Source organism: Poromitra crassiceps (assembly GCF_964638095.1).
Source record: "Poromitra crassiceps genome assembly, chromosome: 9".
NCBI lineage: Eukaryota > Metazoa > Chordata > Actinopteri > Beryciformes > Melamphaidae > Poromitra > Poromitra crassiceps.
In genome coordinates this window covers 37,108,837-37,114,998 of record NC_139630.1, presented here as the reverse complement: position 1 = coordinate 37,114,998, position 6,162 = coordinate 37,108,837, and positions in this window count along the sequence as shown.

Below are 6,162 nucleotides of genomic sequence, written 5' to 3'. Positions count from 1 at the left end.
TGGACTGAAGTTGCACTACAGACAGTTATGGGCCACACTCGGGAGCCCTGCTTTAAAAGATTTTTTTTTTTTTTTTTTTTTAATTACAAAAAAAATCGGTATACCGGTTCGATCCGGTTTAGACGGCAATATCGAACCGGTTTTAAAATTTTCAAACCGACCCAGCCCTACTGGCCAGTAGGCAATACAGTAACCATTGATAGTATACAGTAACCTCTCTTCCTGCACCATTGCACCATGCAACAATAGCTTAACCCGAGTGGACAATTCTGGTATAGGCTATTGAAATAAAATCTCACACATCCCTACCCTATAAAGAAACTAATATTTTTAAATGTGTATGTTATAGCCTATATGAGCGAAACGACTAATTAAAAGGCTACTAATTACAAAAGCATCAATTTTTGTTACGAATCCGAACTGGTTTCCGAACTGAAACCCTAGCCGTTTTCCCACATGCGTACCGGAAAATTACCTGTAAGTCAATATCGGACATTTCCCGGAATTTCCCTTCACACCTGAGCGCTGGCATGTGGGAATATAGCAGCGAAATTGCCTGTATGTTGGGGGGCAGGGGTGGGGGGAGCTTATTTTGGGGGTCGGCAAAACTTGATGGTGAAATAAGTTCGCTTGTCACACAATAAATCACACTCGTTTGACTTAAGAACAGCGTCAAGCCAGCGTAATTAACACAGCCGATTTCCCCCCTCCCCCTCTGCTCGAGAGCGGCCAGTCCTTCACTCAGTCCTCCGCACTTCGCAGCAGCCACACAGGACAGACACAGCGAGAATGGCAGAGGCTTGCAAGCTGCCCAACGCTTGTATGTATGTAGAGAAAGCAAATGCACGAAGCGAAATGTGGAAGTAGTTTGCTTTGATGTGCGCGAATGATTAGATGATGCACGCTGGAAGTGAACGTTAAGCAACGTGTGTACACCTCGCCCATGAGAGAAGGACCGGCAAATGACTGGACCCGTTCTACACTTGTGTTCCTTATCGCGCATACCGCTCTTCTGACTGGCTCGAAACTGGTGAAATGTCCGCGACGACGGGGTCGCGCTTATACCGGAACAACAACTTTCACACATGAAGGCATTAGACCGCGTTCCGGTCATTTAGCGGTAAAAGGCGCATGTGGGAAAAACAGCTTCTGACTCTCTCCCTCTCCCCATCTACGCTATCTTTTCTCTCTCCCTCTTTCTCTCTCTCACTCTAGTCCCAAAGCGGATAGAGACTGAGAACTGAGTAGTCTCTCAGTGAGGAGGAAGCTGCTGATGTGACGCTGCCTGTGGTTTTATGGGCATGACCACACCTGAACTTGATTTTTATGACAAGAAGTGAAAATAATAAACACATTTAGTTGTTTTAAATAGTGTGTGGTGTTTTTATTATTATTATTATTATTATTATTATTATTATTATTATTATTATTATTATTATTATTATTATTATTATTGTTTGTATTGTTTAATTACTAGAAAATTCAGGTGACCCCATTTGAAATTCCAAGGTTGGGAAAGCCTGGATACTAACTAAATAGTCGGCACATGAGGTTGGATTAGCATATTGTGGATTATTTGAGTTCACACATTGGGAATGCACATTCAGATGTATACACACACACACACACACACACACACACACACACACACACACACACTTCCATGCATTCTTGCTCACACTCTACCCTGCCCACTAACACAAATACAAGCAACCTGTTCATGACTATTCTGCCAGGCGGGCAGGGCGCAGCCACACTCCCCTTGTACCTCGCAGTGTTATTTATTCTTTATAGAGCTGTAACTCAGCATGTGGGGGAAGGCCTGCACCTGTCTGAGTATCTCTTTATTATTCCCCAATAAAATTCACCTCCTAATAAAACAGCAGACAAGTTGGAAGCAACGTCTCAGCCCCCAAATAGCAGCTACGTAAATCTTTACTACAGTAATATTGCAAGCACTCCCCCAATGCCCCATAAAGCAGAATCATGGATAAAATTGGATTGGGAATATTCAGTGGCACAAAAGATATAAAGAGAAAGAAAGAAAGAAAGAAAGAAAAGAAAGAAAGAAAGAAAGAAAGAAAGAAAGAAAGAAAGAAAGAAAGAAAGAAAGAAAGAAAGAAAGAAAGAAAAAAAGAAAAGAAAGAAAGAAAGAAAGAAAGAAAAGAAAGAAAGAAAAGAAAGAAAGAAAGAATTTTGAGTTAATGCTTTGACAAAGAAATCACTTGGTGGCCTCCATTGTTATGAGACCTTTCATTTTAGTTCAAGGGGCCGGGTGCTACGGGGTTCTGAATGGACTCCCAGGAAAAGGGGCGGGGCTTTGCGCGTGACCTTTGACCCAGAGGTCAAGCGCCCCTTCAGTGTCCTTGTAAAGGTGAACCCCTGCCGACACAGAAAAGCACACAAACCGACATGGACTGACACACACACACACACACACACACACACACACACACACACACACACACACACACACACACACACACACACACACACACACACACACACTCGAGCGCACTCGCACACGCTTGAGTGATTGCACACCGGCAAAAACAAACACACACACGCACGCGCGTGCGCACGCACACGCACACACACACACACACACACACACACACACACACACACACACACACACACACACACACACACACACACACACTGTAGTCTGTTCTCTCTCTCTCTGTCCTCTGTCTCTCTTACACACACTGACTGAACACGCGTGCAATTTTCCCTTTGGCCTTGTTCCAACTTCCAGGAGCAGAGTGACTGTGTAAACTCCTCTCTGGTTGTTTAGCCTGGCGGTCACTAAAGATATACAGAGAATGTCCATGATAGCACCATTTGCTGTTACTTTATTACAAAGGCTGCAGCAGTGTTCAAGATGTCTGCAGGGGGCTTCAGTAGCTCACTTGAATTCTAACCATGTATGGAGGCGTCTGAAAGTCTAAATTTACACTGCAAAAAAAAAACATTAAGTCACTTCAACTTAAAAAATAATAATAGCTGCATTGAAATTGCAAGTTGAACTCAATATTTAGGTGAGAGTTTACTCTAATCTAGTAAAGCTCACTGAGTGAACTTAAGGCATTGAGTTCAATCAGTTCAAGTCTAGTTGTGTTGACAAGTGTTTATAAGTTGAATCCAGTAATTGATGAACTGTAGCCTCTTCCAGTGAGTGTTTATTCCTTCACTAGTGAGCAGGTTTTCACTAGTGAGCAGGTTTTCACAGTGTCATTTGTGTCACAAATTGATTATACAGTGTTGAGAGGTACGCAGCTCAGTCTACTCTCATTCAAATACAAAAGGTGGAATACTTGCCATGTCAAACTGAGAAGGACAACTCTAACTTATAGTTTCTATAACATGAGGATAAGATTGACCGGGAAACTAATTTGCATAAAGATTACCACTGATTATTTTCATTCTCCATCATTCAACTCTCTAGAGATTTAGGAAGTCCTGCGGTCAAGTTTTTTTTAATGAACATTGTCGTTGACTGTTGGTGATGATCTGTTGTTGATGATGTAATGTTGGCATCCATGATTATGAATTAGCCTATGTTGATGTCATATGGTGCTGTGTTCTCCCCTTATTTTGTACGGCTTGAGATATGTATAGGTTTTTCTATTGCCTATTGTCTGTCTGTCCTATATCATATGGTAGCACTCAGTTTTGCCCCCTCCTGGCGGATTAATAAAGTATTTTGTATCATATCATAGCATATCATATCATATCGTATCTTTATCAAAACAAGAAGTAGGAAGGGTTTTTCAAATGCAATGCAGGCTGGGAATAAACTAACAATGTTTCTACAGACATTCAAAAGATGTTCTTTCAAACGTATAATTTTAAGCCATAAGGCATGAATGATCCATGGCTTTAAGTTATGTAGCGTATAACTACAATTAGAAGTTTTCAATATACATTAAGTTAATGGGTAAAGACAAGTTAGTTTCACTAAATTGCAACAACGTATAGGATACAGTCAACTTTGGGAGGAATCGTCACATTAGAATCTGATAATGAACAGAAGGCTGTGCAGCAGTCAGTCTCCCCTGGGTTAATTGTCTTTCTCACAGGCACTTTAATGGCAAATATTAGCAGAAGCTAAATGGCCGATAATTGTTCCCTCTCCATGCCCAGATTTCCCTAAATGGTCTAGGAACCTATAGCAGCCTTCTCATTTCCATCCTGGGATACTCTTACACTGTTACAGTAGATATCATCAATCTGTGATGTTGAATGCATTCCAGGACCAGGAGTTATTTTCCAAAGTGTTGCAATTTACCTTTTTGTTGTCGTATCCACTTCCCCTGCTTCTACTACAGTACGTTCTACTTGAGTTACTGGAGTGATTTCCCATACGATTCCCATTGGCTTTCAACAATCCCCTGGAGAACGTGCCTGACTCTGTGGCATCCAGCTGTGGGTTATTTGTGTAGGGTGGAGAGAGTGATAACGATAGTGATAGAGAGATAGTAAGCGCAAGAGAACGAGACAGAGAGTTTTCCCAGTCAAGAGAAAGCAAACATGGCAGCGCAACATGTCTTGCGGCTGGATTGCATTCTCGTCTATTGAGGCTGCCGTCGGTGGAGAAATTGCTCTCTGCCTCTTCGACAATGGATTTCTCCCTGTATGATTGTTGAACGTCGGTGCTGATATTGGCGGCTCTAGATGGCGCCACATCTGCTACGTTTGGCGGCCAGTTATCCAGAGAATTTGAGGAAAAAACACCACCAAGCAACAAAATGTGTTTTAGGGTGGATTTTTCGATTGACTCCTCAATCTGGGCATCCAGAGTATATTTTAGTCTGAGTGACGCCTAATAAGACTCTGGGACAGACCGCCGATATTTTGGGGGTTATTATTATTATTAGTAGTAGTAGTAGTAGTAATAGTAGTAGTATATGATGCAGGTATCTGTTTATAGAGATTAGCCGAAATGTCGTCCGGTGTCGGTGCAAAATTCGTTCGGCTCCAATTTCAGCTCGGGCAGGCATTTGATTGGCTGTACGTCGGGCACGTGGTGGGATGAACGTGGGCAAAATGGCCGACAGCTTTAGATGACCTAACAAGCTAACGCTAAGCTACTGATGTTATCATAGGGTGACCAGACGTCCCCGATTTCGGTGCTCTGTCCCCGGCTGGAGCTGTCCCCGAAAATGTCCCCGATTTTGGCCACAAAGTCAAATAATAATACTGGCAAGAAACTTGATAACAGAGCATTTGCGGCACCACAAAAGCCTGTCGTTGTGCGCACGTTGTGCAAAGTGCTGCCTGTGTGTGACAGAGTAGATCACAGAGTAGATGTTCTCCCTCTGCCCGTGCCGTGGTTTTCCCAGGACCCAGCCGCCCGCAACTGAAGCAACCCCAGAGGTGGCGAACGAGAGGCGGCGTCTGCTTGCTGCTTTTGCTACCGTCCTTGTTTACCGGACCCCATTCAGCGGGTTATCCATCCCAGTTGTTTTGAATAGTTAAAAGTACAGTAAAACGATCTGGTAAGTAAGTGCAGTAACTAACTCAAAACGGTTTTGCAGAGAAGTCAGTAACGTTTTTATATACACCAAACTCCATTGAAAAAAATGTCAATTTTTAACATGATTGGCGATGGATCATTGTTATCTAGTCATTAGCCTACTGTTCCCTAAATTGGCCTTCAGCCATCAAAACTTTGATAACCCCTGGTTTAAATTAACACAATAGGTCATATTTATCTCTAGATTACAATTTTAATCATTAAAAATGCCTTTTAGTATTAACATGATTTTTTAAATTATTTTGTCAGCATTTAATATTAAATAAGCAGTTAATATGGTCATGTGGCCATTGAATACTTGAAACTGGTGAGCGACACCCTAAACTCAAGGAAAGTGTTTACTGAGGTAATAAATCACTACTGTAACGTTTTTGTTTTGTGGAAATAAATTATCCACCAGTTGGTGAGAAGAGAGAATTTGTCCCTCTCTATGTTCCTGCCACTCTACACAATACACCAGTAGCCTATTTCCCATGAATTACCTAGGCTGTCTAATTTGTGGTAAAATGTGCCAGATAACTAGTAACCATTGTAAACTGCTTCTTTTTCAATTGTTTCAAAATCACAAAGTTCTTCATAGATCTAGCCTCTTACTTTTGCTCTCAAAGTGCACCAGATTTATG